This window comes from Equus asinus, chromosome 23 (genome assembly GCF_041296235.1).
Source record: "Equus asinus isolate D_3611 breed Donkey chromosome 23, EquAss-T2T_v2, whole genome shotgun sequence".
Taxonomy (NCBI): Eukaryota; Metazoa; Chordata; class Mammalia; order Perissodactyla; family Equidae; genus Equus; species Equus asinus.
The window spans coordinates 37352342-37376214 of NC_091812.1; the positions used below are offsets into that span (position 1 = coordinate 37352342).

Sequence of the window (23873 nt, forward strand, 5' to 3'; positions counted from 1 at the left end):
TTCCCACAAAACATCAAGCAATTCTTGGACACCAGCAGGGGGTCTGAAAATTTGAGTCAATTCTGACACTATCTACCGGGAGATAGCATCAGATTCCATGGGTCCGGGGTTCAGTTCTACAAGACTGAATTCCCCCGCCTCTCAAGTCAGATGCCAGTCGCAAGCCTGGGCTGTTCCCTGTGCTTCCGACCCACCAGCTACAGATTGGAGGTTCCCACCACGCCCTCCTTGGGTTCGATTAATTTGCTGGAGCAACTCACAGAACTCAGAGGAACATTTTATTTACTCGATTACTGGTTTATTATAAAAAGACATAACTTAGGAAGAGCTAGATGGAAGAGATACTTAAGGCAAGGTATGGAGAAAGAGTGTGGATCTTCCATGCCCCCTCCGTGGGGCTTGCCACTCTCTCCAATCTCCAGGAGTTCACCAACCTGAAAGCTCTCTGAACCCTGTCCTTTTAGGTTCCTAATGGAGGCTTCATTACATGGGCATGATTGTTTAAATCACTGGCCATTAGCAACTGAATTCAGTCTCCAGCCTGCCTCCCTCAGGGGTGGGACTGCAAGTTCCAACCCTCTAATCACTCGGTTGGCTTCCCTGGCAACCAGTCCTCATCCTTAGGTGCTTTCCAAAAGTCACCTCATTAACTTAACAAAAGACACCTCTTCAGCTCTCAACACTCAGGAAATTCCAAGGGTTTTAGGAGGAGCTATGCACCAGAAAGGAGGAAGAAGATCAAATATATATTTCTTATTATACATCACAATATCACACAGATATTGGCACTGAACTCAAAGAGAACAATTAAAGTGTGGTTGTCAGAAACCAGAGTGACTGTAACCATTTAGGCTGACGTCAGACTCTGGGTCTATAGGTTTATAAAACGTGATGGAGGAAGTGAAAGTAGAGAAGAGACCCCAGAGATCACAGTCATAGTGCAACAACCTCATTGTACAAAAGAGGAAACTGAGACCCAGAGAATAATGTGACTTGTCAATTTCAAGAAACCAACGATCAACCCAGTCAAGGAAAGATTCTCTGTCCCCCATGCAAGTATTTTCTCATCCCACTACATGGCTCCCACAAGGAGAGGACCTCCACTATTGATGGAGTCAGAGGAAGATGTTGTAGGGGAGGAAGACATTTCCTCTTCCCAAATGGGGGTTCGTCTGGCTGGAGAACAAATTAAATTCACATGAGACAGAATAGCAAGAGAAAATTAAACAAAGCTTTATGAGGAACCATGGCCCGGGGCCTTTCTTCCCAAAGGAAGAAAGGGCACCGAAGAAGTGGGGTGCACATAGTGGTTATATACCCCCAAACAGGGTGTTTCACATGTGATTGAAATGTCCCTCACACAATAGTCACAAGATTGCCGGCAGCCCAGCGCTTGATGGACACAGCAGGTAGTGGTCTGCTATCTCGGTGGGCGTAGCAGGAGGCAAGTCTATCTCTGGAGCTGGGCGGTCACAGGTGAGCGCAGCAATCAGTTCCTAGCCTAAGGAAAGATGCTTAATCCTTAAAGAAATGCCAAAGTTGGGAGGGGGAGGGAAGTCAGTTACAGGAGGTTACCAGAGAAGCACAATAAAATGCAGATTTAAGTCCTTGCCTTTAGTATTGACTAAGATTTTCTAGAGAGAAGGTCATCTCCTTTCTTCTTCCTGGTACAGAGAGGGAGGCACCTTTTACAGATAGAGATTTACCTTACAAATGTAAACGTGTCCTAACAAAGGGCGAGTTCCATTCCTCAGAGCCTCCTTCCCTGTCCCAGTTTATCAAAAGCAATCAGCCTCAAATAATCCTCATGCCAAAGAGACATATCTTGGGGTGGCCAATTCCAGGTCTCTACAATGTCATTTGCTGTATCAGTCAGGATCCAGACTGTGCCTCATAGATTTGCTGAACGACAACTGCACATCCTTTCCTTGTGCTTGCTTTATGCAGAATAATTCAACCACCTTTTCCATCATTAGCTGCTATGCAGACCGAGCTGAGGAATGCTCATGCTGATTTATTAGTCTCTACTGGGCTGTGTTCCACAGAATTTTCAAGCAAAGGAGAGAAAAGATTTCCATCAGCTAAGAAGTTGTGTGAAGCACAGAGGTTAAAACAACATCTCCCCTGAATAATACATTTAAAAAGTCACCCAAAGCATGTTATTCAATCTGGCACCCAGATTTAAAGATTGCCAGATGGCCTACCCAGGCCTCTGAGGAAGAAATATCACATTGCTCTTCCTTTCTTTTTCTTGCCTTGCACTGATAATACCACAACTGAGTGGAGAACCACAGAACTGGAGCCTTCGATTATACCAATAAGTAATGGTAAGATGTTCAGGCTGAATGCTCCCTCTATACCTGGAGCCAAGACAGCATTTGTGGATGTAATATTAAATTCCCTAAGCATTTTTAAGAAAGCAAGAAACCTCAGGAAGAGACCAAGAAAAAGGAGGGGTTTCGAATTCCTCCCAAGGCGAGTTTTTGGGACCCAACTATGCGAAGGGCATGATGAAGCGTAATCTACCAAATGTGCTCTCTTACAAATCCAGATGGACTTTCAATTCCAGCCCCAGGACCACTCTGAATTGTCCCTGCCTCATGTTTGGTTTAATCAATTCAGTTCAAAGATTATGTATCAAGAAGAAAATGTTCTGCTCTATATTGCACTACATATGATGTGATACTGATGTGGATTAAGGATGCCCCAGCTAGAGAAGCCCAAGGTGACCTGGCCTACATGCCAAACTTTTTATGGTATGAATTAGGACCGCCCCAGGGAGCGAAGCCCAGGGCATCCTCACCTACATGCCGATCTATATGGCCAGATTTGTATCTAAAGTTATATGACCGCACAATAACCAGACCCCATCTGCACTGAAATCATTTAATGACTTTTTACATCATCTTTTCTTTTCTCCAGTAAAAATAAGTCACGTACCCATGCCTTATAAAATTAGCCCTAACCCTCAACTCAGGGCAGCAGCAGGAGCTCTGACTGCCCGTGGGTCTTGTCCCCACGCACCAGCTCTGCCTGCCCATGGGTCCTGTCCCCATGCCAGCAGGGGCAGCAGCAGGAGCTCTGACCGCCCGTGGGTCCTGTCCCCACGCACCAGCTCTGCCTGCCCATGGGTCCTGTCCCCATGCCAGCGGGGGCAGCAGCAGCTGCTCTGCCTGTCCATGGGCCCTGTCCCCATGCCAGCGGGGGCAGCAGAAGCAGCAGCAGCAGGAGCTCTGCCTGCCCATGGGTCCTGTCCCCATGCCAGCGGGGGCAGCAGCAGGAGCTCTGCCTGCCCATTGGTCCTGTCCCCATGCTATTCCACACTATTCTCTAAATAAAAGAGCACTACTGCCAGATCTTGAGAGTCTAAGAAATCTTTCTTTCGACTCCTGGGCTCACCGACCCCGCATCATTTCCATCATAAATATGAGCAGGCAGAGTCCCCACCCTTGGTAGGTTAGTGAAGGTGATAGACATCTCCACAGCCAAAAATAATAGCTAATGTTGATGCAGGGCTTACTTGTGCCATGCATTATCTTAGGTGCTTTATACATATGAATTCATTTAATCACACAACATCCCTATAAGGTAGGCTATACTTTCATTCTATTTTACTAATGTGGAAACAGAAGCTAGGTGGTTTGCCAGTGGTCACTATTATGGGTTGAATTTGTCTCCTCCAAATTAATACGGTTGAAGTCTTAATCCCTAGTACCTCGGAAGGTGACCTTATTTGGAAATAGAATTGTTGCAAATACAATTAGTCATGCTGAAGTCATACCGGAGTAGAGTAAGCCCCTTATCAAATACGGCTGGTCTCCTTATACAAAGGGGATATTTGCACACAGCTATGCAACCAGAGAGAACACCATGGAAGATGAAGGCAGTGATTGGGGTGATGCCAGCAAACCACCAGACACCAGGAGAGAGGCCTGGAACAGATTCTCCCTCACGGCCCTCAGGAGGAACCAACCCTGCTGACACCTTGATCTCGGACTTCCAGCCTCCAGAATTGTGAGACAAGAAATTTGTGTTTAAGCCACCCAGTTTGTGGCACTTTGTTATGGAAGCTCTAGGAAACCGATACACGCGTGGTAAAGGAAAAGGAAAGGGAGACGTTTGTCAGTGCTTCGTCACTATCTCTGAGGCAGCTCTGGCTCCTGGAATGGAGTCAAGATCAAGAGACAGGCCTTTCTGGAGATCAGTTATGGAACAAAGCTCCCTGCCAATTAAGGCTCACTAAGAGATGGATCCCATATTACTGTTCCCTACACTTGCTATAAAGACTCAATCAGACTCCCCTTCAGGATTGTTGTCACAATAAGGTTGATTCCAGACACCTCAGCCTTTCCCCCAAAACAGCCACATGCATTCGTTTTCTCAGAAGGTGTCATTTACCACAGTTAGAGTTCCAGGCCTAAAATGCAATGCTGATGGAGAAGGGGAAATTCAGTAACACGAGCATAACCCAACTGATCAATCAACAAGGGAAAGTGACAATTATTACTTCTTCCCTGTTTTGATTGGAAAAGTAGGGGGCATTGGATGCTGGAAGCAGGAGTAGGGTTCACAACAGAGATGGATGCAGCACATGTGTATGAGTGCAAGCGTGTGGGTGTATATGTGTGTGCACGCACGTGTGTGTACGGGGAGATGGCTATAAGAACGGTGCCTGGAGACACAGCAGTCAGATTTTTAAAAATTCTGTCTGGTATTGGCCTTATTTACCTTCAACAGGGGCATTTTGGAAGTATTTTGGTTGCACTCACATATGCACGCTGCTGGGCTCCCAAGGATTTATGAAGATTTCTTTTGTGACTTCATTATAAAGGCGCTTCCTTCCCAAGGGATCCATTCATCAAGGTATCACGGTGGTGTGCTTCCTGCCTTTGGCCTTGCCGCGAAAGCCCTTTCAAACAAACTGTGCACAGCTGCAACACAGAGCTCGCCGCCTCGAGCACATGAATTAAATTAAACATCATTCAGTAAGTATGAGAAACAGGCTGTCAAGGCATTAGGAGGAACAGTGAAAAATTCAGTCAATTTGTCCTGATCCTTCCTTGACATAATCTGCATATTTGAAGCTGTTGGGATCTGGTTGGAGTGAAACATTTCTCCAAGAGAGGGGCTGTGTCTTATTCTTCTAGAATATTCCCTAGCCCCAAGCCAGGGACAGAGTAGCATTCAGAAAATGCATAATGCAGAAGACTTCACATTATCACCATTTCCTTGTTGTCTTGCAGGTGCAACCTCATTCCAGAGTAACAAGCATCATTTCTAGGCTTAACACTAAACAGTTTTTGTCATTGACTTACTCAATTTGCTGGTAACCTTTTGCCTATTTATTGCAACTTTACTTTCACCTAAGCAAGTATGTGGAACAATACTGGCCTGCCACCAGCATTAATTTACCCTAGTAAATAATGAGGCTTTTTATTCAACGTGAAAGGAATAATAACAGCAATTAGCATTTGGACAATGCTGTACAGTTTACAAAAGCCTTTCATACACTTTCTCTTAGAGTGAAGCAGGTAGGTATTCCAGCTCTTGGTTGAGTTCACCTGTGCAGAACCTGCTCTTCCTGAGAAATTCTTACTTCCCTTTTCTGATCCTACGATGCTGGTGAGGCTGCCCATTACAGCCAGCTTCCCCCAGCCCGGCCTCAGAAGTGGGCACGTGACCCAGCCAGGTCCAGGCAATCACAGCACTCCCATTCCTCTGACAATGATGATGAGCAGGATAGGCAGCTAGACTAATCAAGTCCTTCCCCAGGATTTTTTTCAGTGTGACCTGGAGGAGAAGGTTACTTGTTTTCTGAGTCACGGATCTGAAAAAATGTTATTCAGGGGCTGCCAGTGGCCTTCCCCTCCACCTCTAGGTGGACTGTCTATAGCAAGAGAATAAATCCTACATAGAGGGAAAGAAGCAGAGGTAAGGAGGGGGAGGGGAAAGGAGAGAGAGAAGGAGGAAAAGAGGGAGGTGGGGGGAGAGAGAACCTCATTTGGATCCCTAGCCAATAAATTCTCTTTTTGTGAGCCAATAAATTCTCTTTTCTCTTAAGCCAATGTGAGCTATCCTTCTGTGATTTGCAACCAAAAGCCTGACCAACAGATTTTACAAAATTAGACTGATTTTTGAAGTTGAAGAAACCAAACTGTCTTCCTATCATCCACAAATATTCTCTTCCCTTCCCCTGTGTTCCATTCACACCAGGCTTGGTCATAGGACTTACCTTTAACAAAATAAGCCATAGCTATGGACATGTATGTGAGCATGTATATTGTTGTTAGGCTTGAGAAGTTGGGGTCTTTTGTTACTGTAGCAGAACCTTGCTAAAACACCTTGCCTATCTAACAGATAGACCTATATTAAGGCTACAGCCAAATATCAACCTAGGCCATTTGAATCCAAATCCTACAGTTCTTGTTTACACTATGCCGGGCTGCTTCTAGCAACCCGAAACTCTTCAAGTTTCCCAGAGCATCTCCGAAAAATAAAAACCATATCATCAAAAACAAAGCAAAATACCACAGTCTCATGGCAAACTCTGGGTAGTGCCAGGACAACTGCTCCAAACAATGACAATGATAATGCTAAGAACAGCTAATCCAAATGTCCACTAAAAAGTAAATGAGAGCAGGGCCCTGGGACGTCTTGCTCGCTGTTACATGCTCAAAAGTTAGCACGGTGCTTGGGACTGTGTAAAGCTCAATAAATTATCTGTTCAATGTTAAAGGGAACAGTTACTATTTGCAGACACTATGCTAAATGCTTTACCATACTCTCATTGTGTTCATTTTACTCACAGAAATGTATTGTCCACCTCCTATGTGCCAGGCCCAGTTGTAAACTCTGGGGACAACCAGGACAGCAGACTGGGTCCCTGCTCTCTTGCCACCTATGTCTACAGTAGAGTTTCTTACCTCTGTAATATTGACACTTTGGGCCAGACAATTTTTTGTTCTGTTCTGGGGGGTCTCTCCTGGGTATGTTAAGTGCTCAGCAGCATCACTGACCTCTACCCTTTTCCCCCCAAGTGACAACCAAAAATATTTCCAGACATTGTCAAACGTCCTCGGGGAGGCAAATCACCCCAGAGTGAGAACCACTGGGCCGGTGGTGGGAGACAAGCAGGCTCTGGATTTGAAATATGTTAGGGATAAAAGTGCCATCAGTAAACATAGGGCAGGATAAAGGAACAGAACATGATGCAAAGGGAGGTGCTTCTTCAGACTGGTCAGAGATGACCCCTGTTCTAAGTCAACGTTTGAAGCGAACTGAATGGACGAATGGAGCCCTGTGGCTGCCTGGGGGAAGAATTCTCCCACAAGGGGGAACAGTCAGAGCAAGGCCCCTGTGGCGGAAGTGTGGTTGTTTTTGAGAAGAGCAAAAAGGCCAGACAGGCTGGAGCAGAGTGAGCGGGGAAGCGTGGTGGGAAACGGGGTCGTAGAGGGAGCGGAGGCCAGTGTGAATGGTCTTGCAGGCCACACAAAAGCTCTGGATTTTATCCAGAGAGGAATGGGACGCTGCTGGAAAGTTTCCGTAGAGATGTGCCTCGTTCTGACTTATACTTTAAAGAATCGCTCTGGCTGCTATGTGGAAAGCAGAAAACAGAATACGAAGGAGAAGGGCAGAAGCAAGAAGACTAGGTAGGAGGCTGCTCAGCCTTCTAGGTAAGAGACGGCTTTGCCTGGAGGGGAGTGGGGAGCAGTGGATGGATTCTGGATCTGTTTTGAAGGTAGAATTTACTAGATTTGACGTGTTGGATATGGAGACAGAGGAAAGGAGTTGATAACTGAATGTACTATCATGAATATGCTCATTTTACAGATGAGGAAACCAAAATGCAGAGTTTAAGTAGCTTGTGCAAGACCATATAGCTACTAAGTGGTAGAGCCAGGCCTCCAACCAGACACTGATTCCAGAGCCTACGCTCTTAATCTCTATGTTACATTGTCAATCACAGGCATGGCAGCATAGGTGGGGGGAGAAGACACAGTCACCCATTTTCTTCCTACATAGCACCCATCAACCTCTTTCAGGTTCCAAGACATCCAAGACATGCCCATATAGTCATAATACAAAAACAAGCAAATAAGAAAATGACAGAACCGATCCTTTTCATCACTAGCTCTTGTCAGATCCATTTTGATGCAAAAATAATGGATATTTAATTCTCACAAAAAGCTGAAAAAACTCAAAATTACCAAGAAAATTTATTTGAAATATATATTTACACTAAATATAGTTTACAACAAAGCTCACCCCAACGGTATATATTGTGCTAGTAAAAAGCATCCAGATATATAAGACATTTAAACAACTTATCATCTGAGATATAAAGACATACTTTTACAAATTTTTTTGGAGCACTGTTTACAGGTATGCATTACTCAATCCAGTTCTGCATAAAATTTCTCCAAATTTTATAAGCCACTTTTAAGATGCCTTACATAATAACAGAAGATAAAAGCCACATGTCAGTGAGAAATCCTTGTTCTTCCTGCTGTAGTAAAAACGCCTGAAATGATACATAGAAACATATAGCAAAAAACTATATAGCATATATTATTGACAATGCAGAGAAAACATTATTGATGATTTCAAGAAACAATTCAGAAAAAATGTGCTATGTGGAAGGTTTGCTACATACATCTGTATTAAATGCAGATGTTTCTAAAAAGTTATGTTATATTCTAGATTCTGTTTCAATGACATACCAGAACAACTGCTTTTCTGAGAGTCAGCTAAAGGATGAACTGGAGAAGATTCATGATCTTTAATAACGTCAATGTTTCAGGGGAAAACTGTGTACGTGTAACCACTGATAGAGCAGTAACTTTCAGGGGAATTTCTAAAATTTCACACAAGGAGAATGTTTCAGAGAGTGCTCCACATGTGAAGTTCATTCACGGCATCATACATCAGCAAGTTATTAGAGACGAATGGTTTAACTTAGAGGTCTGCATGGTTGTATGGGATGTCATCAATGTCAATAATTTTATATGTTTAAAAAAAAGCCTTTAAGAAATAGTAGACTGTTTACACTACGTTGTAATAACATGAAGATGTCCTTGAAAATCTTCACAGCAATGAGCCTTTACTGGTTATTTCATAGCAAAGTACTGAGAAGAGTTGCTTCACTTACAGATAAATCATGGAATTTTCTGGTTAATGACAAGAGTTGTAATTTACTGAAATTTTCTGTGATGACAAGTAGCTGTCAGGATTATTCTACCTAGCAGGCATTTTTGAAAAAATAAACTTAATTTTCCCTTCCAAAGTAAAGATGACTTTTACTAATGAATGAGAGAGGAACTATTTTTCGAAAGAAATTCAAGCTATGGAAAGAACATTTTGAAAATGCTTTTTTGGGCTATTTCATTGTTACATGACTTAGTTTCTGAAAATGATATAAAAACTCTCATATCTGCAAAATTTTAAAAACTTGGGAACATAATTTTCCAATTTTTTTTTTTTTTTAAAGATTTTATTTTTTCCTTTTTCTCCCCAAAGCCCCCCCCGTACATAGTTGTGTATTCTTCGTTGTGGGTTCTTCTAGTTGTGGCATGTGGGACGCTGCCTCAGCGTGGTCTGACGAGCAGTGCCATGTCCGCGCCCAGGATTCGAACCAACGAAACACTGGGCCGCCCGCAGCGCAGCGCGCGAACTTAACCACTCGGCCACGGGGCCAGCCCCATAATTTTCCAATTTTTAAAAAAACTTTCCAAAAGAAGAATTTTAGATAATTTTAAACCTACTTCTTAAAAAGGTAAAAATGTAACACTTTCTGATTAGTTTGTAAGATCTTCTGATTGACATCAGAGAAAAGAGAAATGTGTTAACTGAATTTCACACGTGTTGCACAATGGTAGAGGGGATGAAAAATGAGCATTATGATTTTTTTTAGCTAAATTCATTTGGCCTTTCTTCCATTTGAATTTACATATTTTTGTATGTTTTCTACCCAGCAGTAACATCCCTCATAACCATGTATCAAAATACATTTAACATAGAACCAGACCTTTAAATCACATTATCACCAAATATTAAATCAATATTTCAAGTCACATAACTCTGTAGGTTTTCATGTGTCTTTAGTGAAATATATATTTAAAAATATTGTTGATTTTCATCCTTATCTTTTCTTCCCCTTTCAATCATTTTATTTCTGGTTCTTATATTATTGCATGAGCTAAGACTTCCAGGGCAAAGTGAATAGATGTTTACCTTTGTATTTAAAAAAAGCACGTTTATTGAATGTTTGTTGAATAATTTACATACAATGAAAAACACTCATTTTAAGTATATAGTTTAATGTGTTTTAATAAATATATATATATATACCCACGTAACTACCACCACAATCAAGACATGGAAAATATCCATCGACCCCAAATTCTCTTCATGCCTCTTTACAGTCAGTCCTGAGCCCTTCACCGTGCCCATCATCCCCCAGCCTCAGGCAACCATTGATCTGCTTTCTGTCACTATAGATTCATTTTCCCTGTTTTAGAATTTAATTTGAATAAATTAATATGCTGTTTTGCATCTGGCTTCTTTAACTCAGCGTAATGTTTTTGAGATTCATCCATAGCTATGTGCATAAGTAATTTATTTATTTTTATTGCTTAATAGTATTCCATTGTTTGGATATACTACCATTGGTTTGTCTTTTCACGTGTTGATGGACATTTGGGTTGCTTCCAGCTTTTCATCTACAAATCTTTGTGTCAATACATATTTTCATTTCTCTTAGGTAAATGCCAAGGGGTGGAATTGCTGGGTCACAGAGGGAGAGCATGTTTAACTTTATGAGAAACTGCCTGATTGTTTTAGAAAGTTCTTGTGTCATTTGACATTCCCACCAACAGGGTACGAGGGTCCCACTGGCTTTATTGTCAGAGTTTTAAGTTTCCGCTCTTTGTGGGTGTATAGCGGTATCTCATGATTTCAACTTTGGAGTGTGTTTCTGATATAAATGATAGATAGTTTTCAAAATAAATCAGTGTGTGTATGTTGATGGGATAACTAAAAATGTTTACCAATCATGGTACACAGCCAGAACCTCTCAGACACATGTACACAGTAATGACCAGTTCTCTGCCTTAAATGACGGCCACTCCAATGTCCAGGAAGCTGCTTTTTTACCTACCACATTATGGAGGTTTTGAGGTTTAAAATGTTACATTTTTAAGAAGAGTTTCGAGAGGAGAAAGAACAATTTCCTGCTTTCAGTTCTAAGTTGGCTACCCGGAGCAGAGGCTACCTGTCCCCGGGGGCAGTGGGAGGCTGTGCATCACGTTTTCGCTCCAGTATTGCATTCCCCATGGTGCTAGCTTGGTTTCACCCGTGACCGAGGTTCATTTGCACAGAGGGTGACCCTAAAGAAAAACACATTTCCCCTCCCAGCATTGCCCCAGGAGGCAGCTGCGCCCCAGCAGTTTCTTGGGCCCTTTACTTGCCACTCACACTAAAGTTTAGGGACACTCGTCCATCATTTCACAGCTTGTTGGCAGAACGGCAGCAGCACAAATACCAAGAAACCTCAGCAGTAAGGCTGTTTCCAGCAAGTCAGATGCCCAGTAATACGCGCAGTGGGGTAGTTTAATCAGAGAATCGTGCGGTATTATTGCTTCTGCCTGAGAGGAGCAGACTTTTTTCTTTTCAAGAAAGCTCCTTTCAGACAGCTATTAGGTTGTTGAATGAGGAACTGCACAAAAGAAATGCCGGCTCCTTGTGATCTTCCAGATCATTAAAAAGTAACCCAGGTGGCAAAACCAGTTATCATTTCCTCAGCTACAGTAGATGAAAGAGCAAGATGGGACACCAATCTGAGGCTACATGATGGCCAAACCATGAGCCCAGAGCAAAAGAGGATTTATCAATTCCACAAAAAATAAGGAATCAGAGTGATTACTTAGCATGCTGCCGGGAAGCCAACCTGTTGATTTGAGTGAATTTTTGCTCTTCAGAAGTTGGTCTGGTCTTAAAGAGTCTCACACAGCCAAACACAGATCTTGATGTTTTTTCTCTCTTGTGGGATTTCCTATAGGGTGAAACTCTTGAGCTACCTGGAACTGGCTGGGAAAAGCAAAGTTGGGGTGGGAGGTGTGAGTGTAAAGCAAATTCGCCACGAGGGTTGAAGGGAGTTCTAAGACATCAAGACATTGCTAGCAATGATTAGTAATCAACCTTCTGAATGCTTTTTTAGTTTCACTCCCCGGGAGAGCTCAAATGATGCCTTTCCTATTTGGGCAAATTTAAATTACGGTCTGGTCCACCTTCCCTGGTCTGCTTGCCAAGGAAATCTGTGGCCTATTCACAAGTCCCCTAAAATGTGGAGCTGCCATGGCAGAAAAATGCTTTAGGTCAATAAGCACTTTCTGAAAACATGCTGCTTCTCTCCTCTAATGCCCAGAATCAAATTGGCCCTTAAATAGGGTCCAACAACAGCTATGCACAATGGGGGATGATGGGAGTAGAGAGAGAAACAAGAAGGTGAGTGGCTGTGAGTTAAGAATTTGGCTTGAGGAAAGTAAATTTTGGAAGCTGCAAACCAAGCTAAGGAGTTGCTTGAATTATGGTTTAAATACTGAGATGGAGACGCATCGAATTGGAAAAGAGCACATCTTCCCACGGCAGAGGAAAGACAACCGTGGATTTGGGCAAACCTCTTAACTTCTCTAAGCCCCCTTTGTAAATTGAGGAAATTGGAAATCAGTTTCAAAAGGTTTTTTTGGCCTCGAGATCCTTCTTCAAAAACAAGATGATTCAGAAGCCCAATAAGTACAACAGATAAAAGAAGTGTTGCTCTCCTAACCGTCAGGGAAATGCAGATCAAAACCACAATGAGGTATCACCTCATATCTGTCAGGATGATTGTTTTCAAAAACTGGCAAAAAGATAGCAAGTGTTGGTGAGGATGTGGAGAAATTGGAACCCTTATGCACTGTTGGTGGGAATATAGAATGATGCAGCCCCTATGGAAAACAGTGTGGAGTTCCCACAAAAAATTAAAAATAAAACTACTATATGACCTGGCAATCCCACTTCCAAGTATATAGCCAAAAGAAGTGCAATAAGGATCTCAAAGAGAGGTGTGCACCCCCATGTTCACTGCAGCATTATTCACGATAGCCAAGACATGGACACAACCCAAATGTCCATTGACAGGTGAATGGATAAAGAAAATGTGGCATATACCTACGTGGAATATTATCCAGCCTTAAAAAAAGAAAGAAATAGTGCTTTTTGCAACAATATGGATGGACATTGACGACATTATGCAAAGTGAAATAAGTCAGACAGAGAAAGGAAAACACTGTATGATCTCACTTATATGTGGAAACTGAAGAAACAAACAAGAATCCCCACCACATGCATAGAAAAAGAGATCAGATGTGTGGTTACCAGAGATGAAGGGGGGAGGGGGAATTGGAGAAAGGCGGTCAAAAGGTACAAGGTAAATAAGTACTAGGGCTGTAATGGACAGCATGGTGACTATAGTTAACATCGCAGTATGACATATAGGAAAGTTTTCGAGAGAATAAATCCTGAGAGTTCTCAACACAAGGAGAATTTTTTTTCTCTTCTTTTTATTGTATCTATATGAGATAATGATGTTAACTAAACCTATTGTGGTAATCATTTCACAATATATGCAAATCAAACCATCATGCTGTATGCCTTAAACTTATACAGTGATGTATGTCAACTATTTCTTAACAAAACTGGGAAAAAAAGAAAATTGAGGTTAAGAATAAAGGCATACTTTTTAAAAGTCAGAAAACAAATAGAAAAGATGACAATCAAGTTGTTTTAACCGAGTCTCAACGATGTGCAGAATACATTTGGTATTAAGCTTTTAGTCTTTCTGGCTATTTCCTAAATTGGACGTAATAAAATTTATCCATCACAAAAAAAGGAGTATTGTTCTCACTTCAGGGGGCTTGGGGCAGGTGGGCGCACTGGTGCTGTTCAAGCCTTCTCTCTCTAACTCGGTCCCTGAAGGGTCTCCTTGGTGCGTCTTTCAAAAATATGGTGGGAAATCCTTTTTAGGGGCTGTTTCATCTCTGATGTTATACCTAGTGGTTCTCAAAGTGTGGTCCCCTAATCAGAAGCATCAGCATCAACAGAACCTGTTAGATATGCAAATTTTTGGTCCACATCCCGGTCCTTACTGATCAGAAACTGTGGGTGGGATCCAACAATCTGTGTGATGGAAGCCCTGCCAGGGATCCTGATGCATCCTTGTTTGAGAGCCAAAGTGCTGTTCCCTGATGCTGAAGTGGTGGTGTTCCCTCTGAACAGTCACCAGTACAGAGACCAGACGAGGAAGACCTGGTGGATTTGGGTCAGCAAGGGAAGTTCCTACTGAGGAAAGGACTGAGGAACAGCTATGAATTTCTCCTGAGGACTGGATATCAGAGAGCTACTTAACACACTGCCTTGCCCAGTCTACAGAAGCCGTGACAAGAGCTGGGAAGGATGCAGCGCCTCTGCATCTTGAAATGTTTTGGTTTTAAAAAAGAAGTAGTAACGAAAATTTCAAAATGCAATTTACACACACTTGAAAAATACGCTCTGCCTGGCCCCACGCTTCCTACAGTTTCCTGGTGATCCTCCTTCCATGATATTTCTTTGGTTGATTTGTACAGAGACATGGATGAAATGAGGCCTCACAAAGATACTGATAATAACCATGATGACAATAATAATAATGGCTAGAGAATGTCAGGCACTGTGCTAATTTTTATATCAGTTTTCTCACTTAATCCTCATAATATCTTCATGAGGGACTACTATTATCTACAATTTTATAGGTGGAGAAAGGTCAAGTAACTTGTTACGCTAGGCAGAATAATCCCCCTCCTCCCCAGAATGTCTACATCCTACTCCCTGAAAACTTGTGAATATGTTACATTATATGGCAAAGGGACTTTACAGATGTGATTAAACTAAGGATCTTGAGATGGGGAGGTCATCCGGGTGGGCCCAATATAATCACAGGCATCTTTATATGAGGAAGGCAGAAGGGTCAGAGTCAGAGAAGGAGAAGTGATGATGAAAATGGAAGTCAGAGTGATGCAGCCAGCAGTCAAGTGATGCGGGCAGCCTCTCAAGATTGGAAAAGGCAAAGAAGGAATTCTCTCCTAGAGCCTCCAGAAAGAACACAGTTCTGTGATACCTTGATTTTAGCCCCACAAGACCCATTTCAGATTTCTGACCTCCGGAAGTGTAAGGTAATACATTTGTGTTTTTTTAAGCCACTAAGTTTGAGTTCATTTGTTATAGCAGCAACAAGAGTCTAATATACTTGTCATGGTCACATGGACACTTGTCAAGCTCACACGGCCATTAGGCCATGGATCAAGGATACAATCCCATGCTGTCTGATTTCGGAAGCTGCATCATCAATTCTAACACAGGCAAAGGTGTTTAGGGCCTGCCCCACAGGGAAGTGAGTGTTGAGTGAGATGAGGAGGCACTGATATTCTCCCCCAAGTTGCCTTCTTGCCTCGTCAATCACTAATCCAGTTACGAGAAGGGCTCTTATTTCCTGGGTGGGGTTTTCTGGCAAGTGGGGTGGCATTCCACATGGACTACTTTAAACTGCTCCTCTGTTAAGTGTGTTCTTAGCTGATTTTACCAATGGAGGAAGTTTTCCTTCTTACATAGCAGACCTGTCTGCCTGTTTAAGTGCTTCATAGTAGGTTCCTTGAGAAGAAAAAGATGGTTTTCCTCCTGGCTCCTGGAGGAACTACCTACAGGGATACGTGCTCCAGCTTCTGGTCACACACATTCCCCTATTCACCTTCAAGGGAACCACTAGTCTCTGCTTACCTGGATGTTCAAGAAGGAGGTGGCAGTGAGGGCTTGTGTCTCACAAGCCGTGTCCCATCTTCATGACCTAACTTCTCCAAGGTTCTTCCTTATCTGTAATGTGGGGATGACATTATCTGGTCCAAGCACCTCACAGACTCTTCCTGAAGAACTGTGAGTTTATAGATGTGGAAATGCATCCTAAATTCTAAAACTTCAGCTATGCAAAACGCTTATTATTGTTTCCTTAACCGATTCCTTATTGCCACCTTTTAACTTCATTGTCAGTGCAAAAATAAAAAGTGTTGATGGGCTGGATGAGATTTTGTGACTCTGGCATTTGGTGTCTGGGGGAGAGTGAGGAGGAAGTGGAAGTTAGCTGTTGAAGACACTAAAGAAATTGAGAAAAACCAGAGCTCAAAGGGTTGAAATCAGGAGAAGCTCACATTAGAAAACGTCAACGTATATGCTCTTTCTAGTGTTCAAGATTAAAACTTAGAAGCACTTTTTCAGTAATTGGCCTTCAAAGCATTCGTGAAGAGATTATCAACACGTTTAAGGTGAAGAATCCCAGGAGATCCTAAGGGTTTCAAAAACATCAATGTTGGCAGGAAGAGGCAAAAAATGAAAAGAGGAGCATGTCACTTCTTTTCATCCTTTAGGATTCAAATCCCACCTCTTCTCTGAGGGCTTCCCTAACCAGCCCAGCTGGTGGGAACTGTTCTCGTGGTGGCACTTCTCATCTCTGCCATTCATATGCACTTGGCATTCACTGTTGTGTATCAAGAATTTCACTTGTTTGAAATCCAGTTGGATTATAAACTACTTGAGGGGGAGAGATCATATCTCATATGTACTGTGTGTCCTCACGGGGCTTAGAAGAGTATAAAGCACATCAGAACTGTACTTAGTTTCTAGAAAGTTTTTGCTCACATCTGAAGGGCACATAACAAATCACCCTGTGGCCTTGCCTAAGCTTTTTTGTATCATCCACTTGCTCCATCACGTCAACTCTCTGTCTTGATGTACTATTATACCTTTATCTTTATTCTCCATCAGCTTCCTGTCTGTAGCCCAAAGTTAGGATCTTGAATCTTGATCTTGTAGTACTTTCTGTGGTGTACCATACAGAGCCTTCCTTCAGGACCAAGGCACTCATTCCCCCAGCTGCCAGCGATGTTGGCAGATGATGGCTCTCAGCTGAGTCTTGTTCTACGAATTTCCCTCAGCCCAAGAGAGCCACCTTCCCAAAGTTACACCCCATCCTCAGAGAGTGTACATAAAAAAAATTGTGGCATATAAAGGCCCTCACCTCAAGGTGGTTCAACTCTGTTGGGTTGTCCCAGCTCAAGGACTCCCAGTGGGATTGGCTGAGCCCTTTATTCTGACTATATTGCGCTTAACTCCTCCTCTACCTAATCCTATCCTGCTTCCTTCACTTCCTCACAGCTTAGGTTCCCGAGAGCCCTCTGTGATAAACTCCCGGCATGCAAATCTCTGCACTAGAGTCTGTTTCCTAGAGAACCTATTCTATGACAGATCTTACACACAAATAAGGAAAAGATAAACAACGCCCACAGCAAGGGGGATGGGGGAGTGCTGCCTCACCTCATGTCAAGCTGGTCTAATTGGCCATGGCTGCCAACACCTGGTAGTGAACACAGCCAACAGCTTGGCCATCACATGTCAGAAAAGTGAAGTTTGGCCACCTCCATCCTCTCCATCAGTGCTGCCCACTAGGACGTTCTGTGGTGATGGACATATTCTGTATCTGCACTGTCCAGTATGACAGCCATTAGCCACTTGTGGCTACAGAGCATGTGAAATGCAGCTAGTGTGATCAAGGAATTTAATTTTTAAAAATTAATTTATATTTAAATATGGATGGCCACATGTGTCTAGTGGCTACCATATTGGACAGAGCAGCCCTAGATTATGAACCCAGCAGGTCTACAAAGGCAGTGTCACAATAGGTCCAATTCCACCTGCCTTTACTTCCACCACCCCACCTAGAAATACTTGGTCTGACTGCTTAAAAGTCATCCTAATGAGGCATTTATAGGAACTGTATACTAGTAAACTCTAATGATTAAGCGGCCCAACAATGATCACGAACATTGTTAAATCTAAGTGTCAGACAGCTCTGTTGTAACTTCAAGTTGATTACAACACATACATCTATTCACGACTGCTTATCCTCATACTCTTTTATTCTCCTGGCCCTCCAAGTAATTTATTATCTAGATGGAGAGACATGACATGTGTTTGTGTTCAACTTTAAATTAAGGAATACCCCCCTCCCTGAGTGTATATGTATATAAATTTGAGTAATGCCTGTTTCTTTTTCATTTGGTCTGTCTGATGTGGGGACTTTAGCTTTATGTTTCATATATAAGAAAGGAAAAAGAGAGTGAGAGATAGCTGCCACTTTGAGGTGTGCAGGTGCACAGGCTGGGAACCCATGGGAGACCTTTAGTTCTGCCCTGTTCCTTGGACAAAGATGATCTCTTATTACTGACCCAGAAATGTCAGATGGGGCCCAGGGTGAGAGCATATGGCTGCACCTGGGCAAGTTCATGACCATCTTGCAAAAAATGAGACAAGGTGCATGCCCTCCAGACAAGGAGTCATTTGCATCATCTTGCCATCTGAGGTCAGCCCTTACAAAATCAGCTTGAGCCACTGAATGCAACTGAAATTGAATTCAAGGCAATTGGAAAATATTCTGTTTACTTAAAGCCCAGAAGCCTGGCGTGAGGAGAAGAATCCAGGGACAGGCGATGGTAGTTAAATTTGTACATTTTTCTTTCTTGTTGCAATTTTACCTTTTCCGAGCAATTTAATGAAGACTCCAGAGGAAAGAATTAAATGTCTGCTGGTTCAATTACCAAATAATGAAAAGGTCGAAAGGAAAACCATGCACTGTGTGCTGAGCTGCTATAAAAACCTATTCTTAGAGTGAAAATCTTTTGTGTGCTGTTCACACTTGCATTTTGCCACGCACAAATTGTACAGATGACTGTCAGTGTAAGAAGAAGAAACCAAGAGCTGGTACAGATTGTCCTCTGCAAGGGTGAAAGGGCCTAGCCCAGAGGGAGCATTTCATGACACCCACAGCAAGAGCCACAGTTTTCCTCAGGAGGGACAAGGCTGATGTTAAATCTGTCCTATGAGAAGATTCTAATCCTCCTTGGCTCTGAATGTATTTTTCACCAGCCTGTCCTTTGGGCCCCATGCAGGGGAGGCGAGATGCAGGGATAGGGCTTGGACATTTCAAGGACTCCTTGCAGTCCCCACAGCATTTGGAAAGCCCCCTACCCCAGCTGTACACAGAAAAGAAAGATTAAGGAAACACAAAAATCCTGTACAGAAGCTACAACCAAAGATAAAATAAAACTACGGTGCTTCAGAATTCATTAGAACATTGGGTTTAATGCTTTAAAAATCAAGGCTCCCTGGCAATACCATGCAAGAAAAGAGACAGTTAAGAACAGACTGTTCTCGATTTAACTACCCATGGTCGTCTGTCTGCTCATGCTGGGGCCTCCCCAACACCTTTGGATCAGCAACATCCAAAGACTCAATGGATGAGTCATTGCACAGCTTCTTTACAATGACCTCAAAGTTCTTTTTTTCTTATATAAGAGAATAGTCTCATTCTTAGGAAATACACACTGAAATGCTTAAGGATAAAGGGCTGTGATGTATATAACTGGCCTATAGGAAAAAGTGTGTGTGTGTATGTGTCTTTATCTACACGTACGTTTGTAGTTGTTAGTGCCCTCAGTTGATTACAACTCCTAGTGACCCTGCATACAGCAGTGCGGAGCCCTGCCCGGTCTTTTTGTGCCATCCTCTCACCTTCCAGCACTGCATCAAACAATGCTCCGCTATTCACTGGGTTTTCATGGCCAATTTTTTCAGAAGTAGGTGACCAGGTCCTTCTTCCTAGTTTGCCTTAATCTGGAAGCTCCAGTGAAAGCTGTCCACCATGGGTGACCCTGCTGGTGTTTGAAATACTGGTGGCATAGCTTTCAGCATCACAGTAACATGCAGCTGCCACAGTGTGACGACCAATAGATGGGTAGTGTGGTTCCCTCACCAAAAATGAACCCAGGCCTCGGGTACCTATATGGGTACATATATGTGGGTGTACATATTTGTATGTGTGTGTGTGTGTGTGTGTGTGTGGTGAGAGAGGAGCAAGAGTATATGATAAAGCAAATGGGGTAAAATGTGAACGATGAGTGAGTCTAGGTAAAGAGAATTTGGGTAGCTTTCAAACTATTTTTACTTTTATAACTTATCTATAAGTTTGAAATTATTTCCAAGTTTTAAATAGTTGAATAGTTTTAAATACTTTAAAAAGTTTTACAATTTTAAGTTCTTTCCCTTTTCTTCTTCTCTGTATCAGTTTTTTGCTAGAAACCCTTATAATTATATGGCAGCCACCCTCTGGGTGGAAGCGTCCATGGCAGTAGCCCCACTCTGCGAGAAGGCAACAATCCTGCTGATGTGTTTAATCAAGACGAGAATTCTCTTGGAGAAACCAATCACACAGATGGTTCTAGAATGACTCCTCCCATGGTGTGCTGGTGATTACTGAGATTTTATGCTGGGGATGGAGAGAGGACTGTGGCTAGGAAGTACAAGACTACCTCTAGCTAATTTCTTCCTCTCTCCACTTAAAATACTATAACCAAGGGTATTAGGTTTTTAAGGTTTTAAAAATAACTATCTAATGTGTTTCAAACCACCTTAAAAATATGTGAGAAAACAAACTATATGAGAAAAAAATCTCTAAATTATTTATTACTTTTGGGTGGGGTTGAAAATAGTTTACATCATTGTGAAATTTCAGTTGTGCATTACTTCCTGTCTGTCACCACATAGGTCCTCCCCTTCACCCCCTGTGTCCACCCCCCAGCCCCCTTCCCCTGGTAACCACTGAACTGTTTTCTTTGTCCACGTGCTTGTTTATATTCCACATACGAGTGAAATCATCTGGTGTTTGTCTTTCTCAGTCTGGCTTATTTTGCTAAGCATAATTCCCTCCAGGTCTTTCCATGTTGTTGCAAATGGGATGAATTTGTCTTTTTTCTGGCTGAGTAGTATTCCATTGTGTGTGTGTGTGTATACACACCACATCTTTATCCAATCATCAGTCGATGGGTACTTGGATAGTTTCTACATCTTGGCTATTGTGAATAGTGCTGTGATGAACATAGGGGTACATATGTTACTTTGGATTGTTGATTTCAAGTTGTTTGGGTAGATACCCAGTAGTAGGATAGCTGGGTCATAATGTACTTCTATTTTTAGTTTTTTGAGGAATCTTCATACTGTTTTCCATAGCGGCTGCATCAGTTTGCATTCCCATAAGCAGAGTATGAGGGTTCCCTTTTCTCCACATCTTCTCCAACATTTGCTATTTTTAGTTTTAGTGATTATAGCATTTTAACTGGCATAAGGTGGTATCTTAGTGTGGTTTTGATTTGCATTTCCCTGATGATTAGTGATGTTGAACATCTTTTCATGTGTTTATTGGCCATCTGTATATCTTCTTTGGAAAAATGTCTGTTCATATCCTCTGCCCATTTTTTGATCAGGGTGTTTGTTTTTTTGTTGTTCAGTTGTGTGAGTTCCTTATATATTATGGAGATTAACCCCTTATCGGATATATGATTTGCAAATATTTTCTCCAAATTGGTGTGTTGTCTTTTGGTTTTGATCCTAGTTTCTTTTGCCTTGCAGAAGCTCTTTAGTCTGATGAACTCCCACTTGTTTATTTTTTCTTTTGTTTCCCTTGTCTGCGAAGACATGGTATTCAAAAAGATCCTTTTAAGTTCAATGTCACAGAGTATACTACCTATATTGTCTTCCAGAAGTTTTATGGTTTCAGGATTTATCGTCAAGTCTTTGATCCACTTTGAGTTTATTTTTGTGTATGGCATGAGATAATGGTCTACTATCATTCTTTTGCATGTGGCTGTCCAGTTTTCCCAACACCATTTATTGAAGAGACTGTCTTTTCTCCATTGTATACTCTTGGCACCTTTGTCGAAGATGAGCTGTCCGTATATGTGCGGTTTTATTTTTGGGCTATCAATTCTGTTCCATTGATCTGTGTGCCTGTTTTTGTACCAGTACCATGCTGCTTTGATCACTATGACTGTAGAACATTTTGAAATCAGAGACTGTGATGCCTCCAGCTTTGTTCTTTTTTCTTAGTATTGCTGTAGCAATTTGGGGTCTTTGGCTGCCCCACATGAATTTTAGGATTCTTTGCTCTATTTCTGGGAAGAGCATCATTGGGATTCTGATTGGGATTCCACTGAATCTGTAGATTGCTTTGAGTAGCATGGACATTTTAACTATGTTTATTCTTCCAATCCATTTGCATGGAATCTCTTTCCATCTCTTTATGTCATTATCTATTTCTTTCAACAATGTCTTATAGTTTTCATTGTATAAGTCCTTTGCCTCCTTAGTTAAATTTATATCTAGGTACTTTATTCTTTTTTTTGCAATTGCAAATGGAATTGTTCTCATTCTGTAAGCTCGTTATTAGAGTACAGAAATACAACTGATTTTTGTTAGTTGATTTTGTACCCCACAACTTTACTGTAGTTGTTAATTATTTCGAATGGTTTTCCAATGGATTCTTTAGGGTTTTTTATATGTAAGATCATGTCGTCTGCAAAAAGTGAGTTTCACTTCTTCACTACCTATTTGGATTCCTTTTGTTCCTTTGTCTTGCATAATTGCTTTGGCCAAAACCTCCAGTACTGTGTTGACTAAGAGTGGTGACAGAGGGCATCCTTGTCTTGTTCCTGTTCTCAAAGGGATGGCATTCAGTTTTTCCCCGTTGAGTATGATGTTTTTTGTGGGTTTGTCATATACGGCCTTTATTATGTTGAGGTAATTTCCTTCTATCACCATTTTGTTAAGAGTTTTTATCATAAATGGCTGTTGGATCTTGTCAAATGCTTTCTCTGCATCTATTGAGATGATCATGTGGTTTTTATTCCTCAGTTTGTTGATGTGTTGCATCACATTGATTGATTTGCAGATGTTGAACCATCCCTGTGTCCCTGGAATAAATCCCACTTGATCATGATGTATGATCTTTTTGATGTATTGCTGTATTTGGATTACCAATATTTTGTTGAGGATTTTTGCATCTATGTTCATCAGTGATATTGGCCTGTCATTTTCCTTTGTTGTGTTGTCCTCGTCAAGCTGTGGTATCAGAGTGATGTTGGCCTTGTAGAAAGTGTTAGGAAGCATTCAATCTTCCCTAATTTTTTGGAATAGCTTGAGAAGGATAGGTATTAAATCCTCTCTGAAAGTTTGGTAGATTCCCCAGGAAAGCCATCTGGTCCTGGACTTTTATTCTTTGGGATACTTTTGATTACTGTTTCAATCTCTTTCCTTGTGATTGGTCTATTCAGATTCTCTATTTCTTCTTGATTCAGCTTTGGGAGGTTCTAAGAGTCTAAGAGTCTATCCCTTTCCTCTAGATTGTACATTTTGTTGGCATATAGTTTTTCATAGTATTCTTTTATAATCCATTGTATTTCTGTTGTATCCATTGTTATCTCTCCTCTTTCATTTCTATTTTATTTATCTGAGCTTTCTCTCCTTTTTCTTTGTAAGTCTGGCTAGGGGTTTGTTTATTTTATTTATCTTCTCAAAGAACCAGCTGTTTGTTTCATTGATCCTTTCTACTGCCTTTTTTGTGTCATTAGCATTTACTTCTGCTCTGATTTTTATTATTTCTCTCCTTCTGCTGACTTTGGGCTTTGTTTGTTCTTCTTTTTCTAATTCAGTTAGATGTCATTTGAGATTGCTTATTTGGGTTTTTTCTTGTTTGTTAAGGTGAGCCTGCATTACAATGAATTTCCCTCTTAATATGGCTTTTGCTGCATCCCATATGAGTTGGTATGGTACATTTTCATTTTCATTTGTTTCCAGATATTTTTTGATTTCTCTTTTTAATTTCTTTAATGATCCATTGGCTGTTCAATAGTATGTTATTTAGTCTC

General features: G+C 41.7%; 1 protein-coding gene across 4 annotated transcripts in view; it reads right to left on the minus strand.

Moving 5' to 3' along the window:
• LOC106824262 (histone-arginine methyltransferase CARM1-like) overlaps positions 1-23873 on the minus strand; it is a 255969-nt gene that overhangs the window by 58037 nt on the left and 174059 nt on the right. The window lies entirely within an intron of this gene.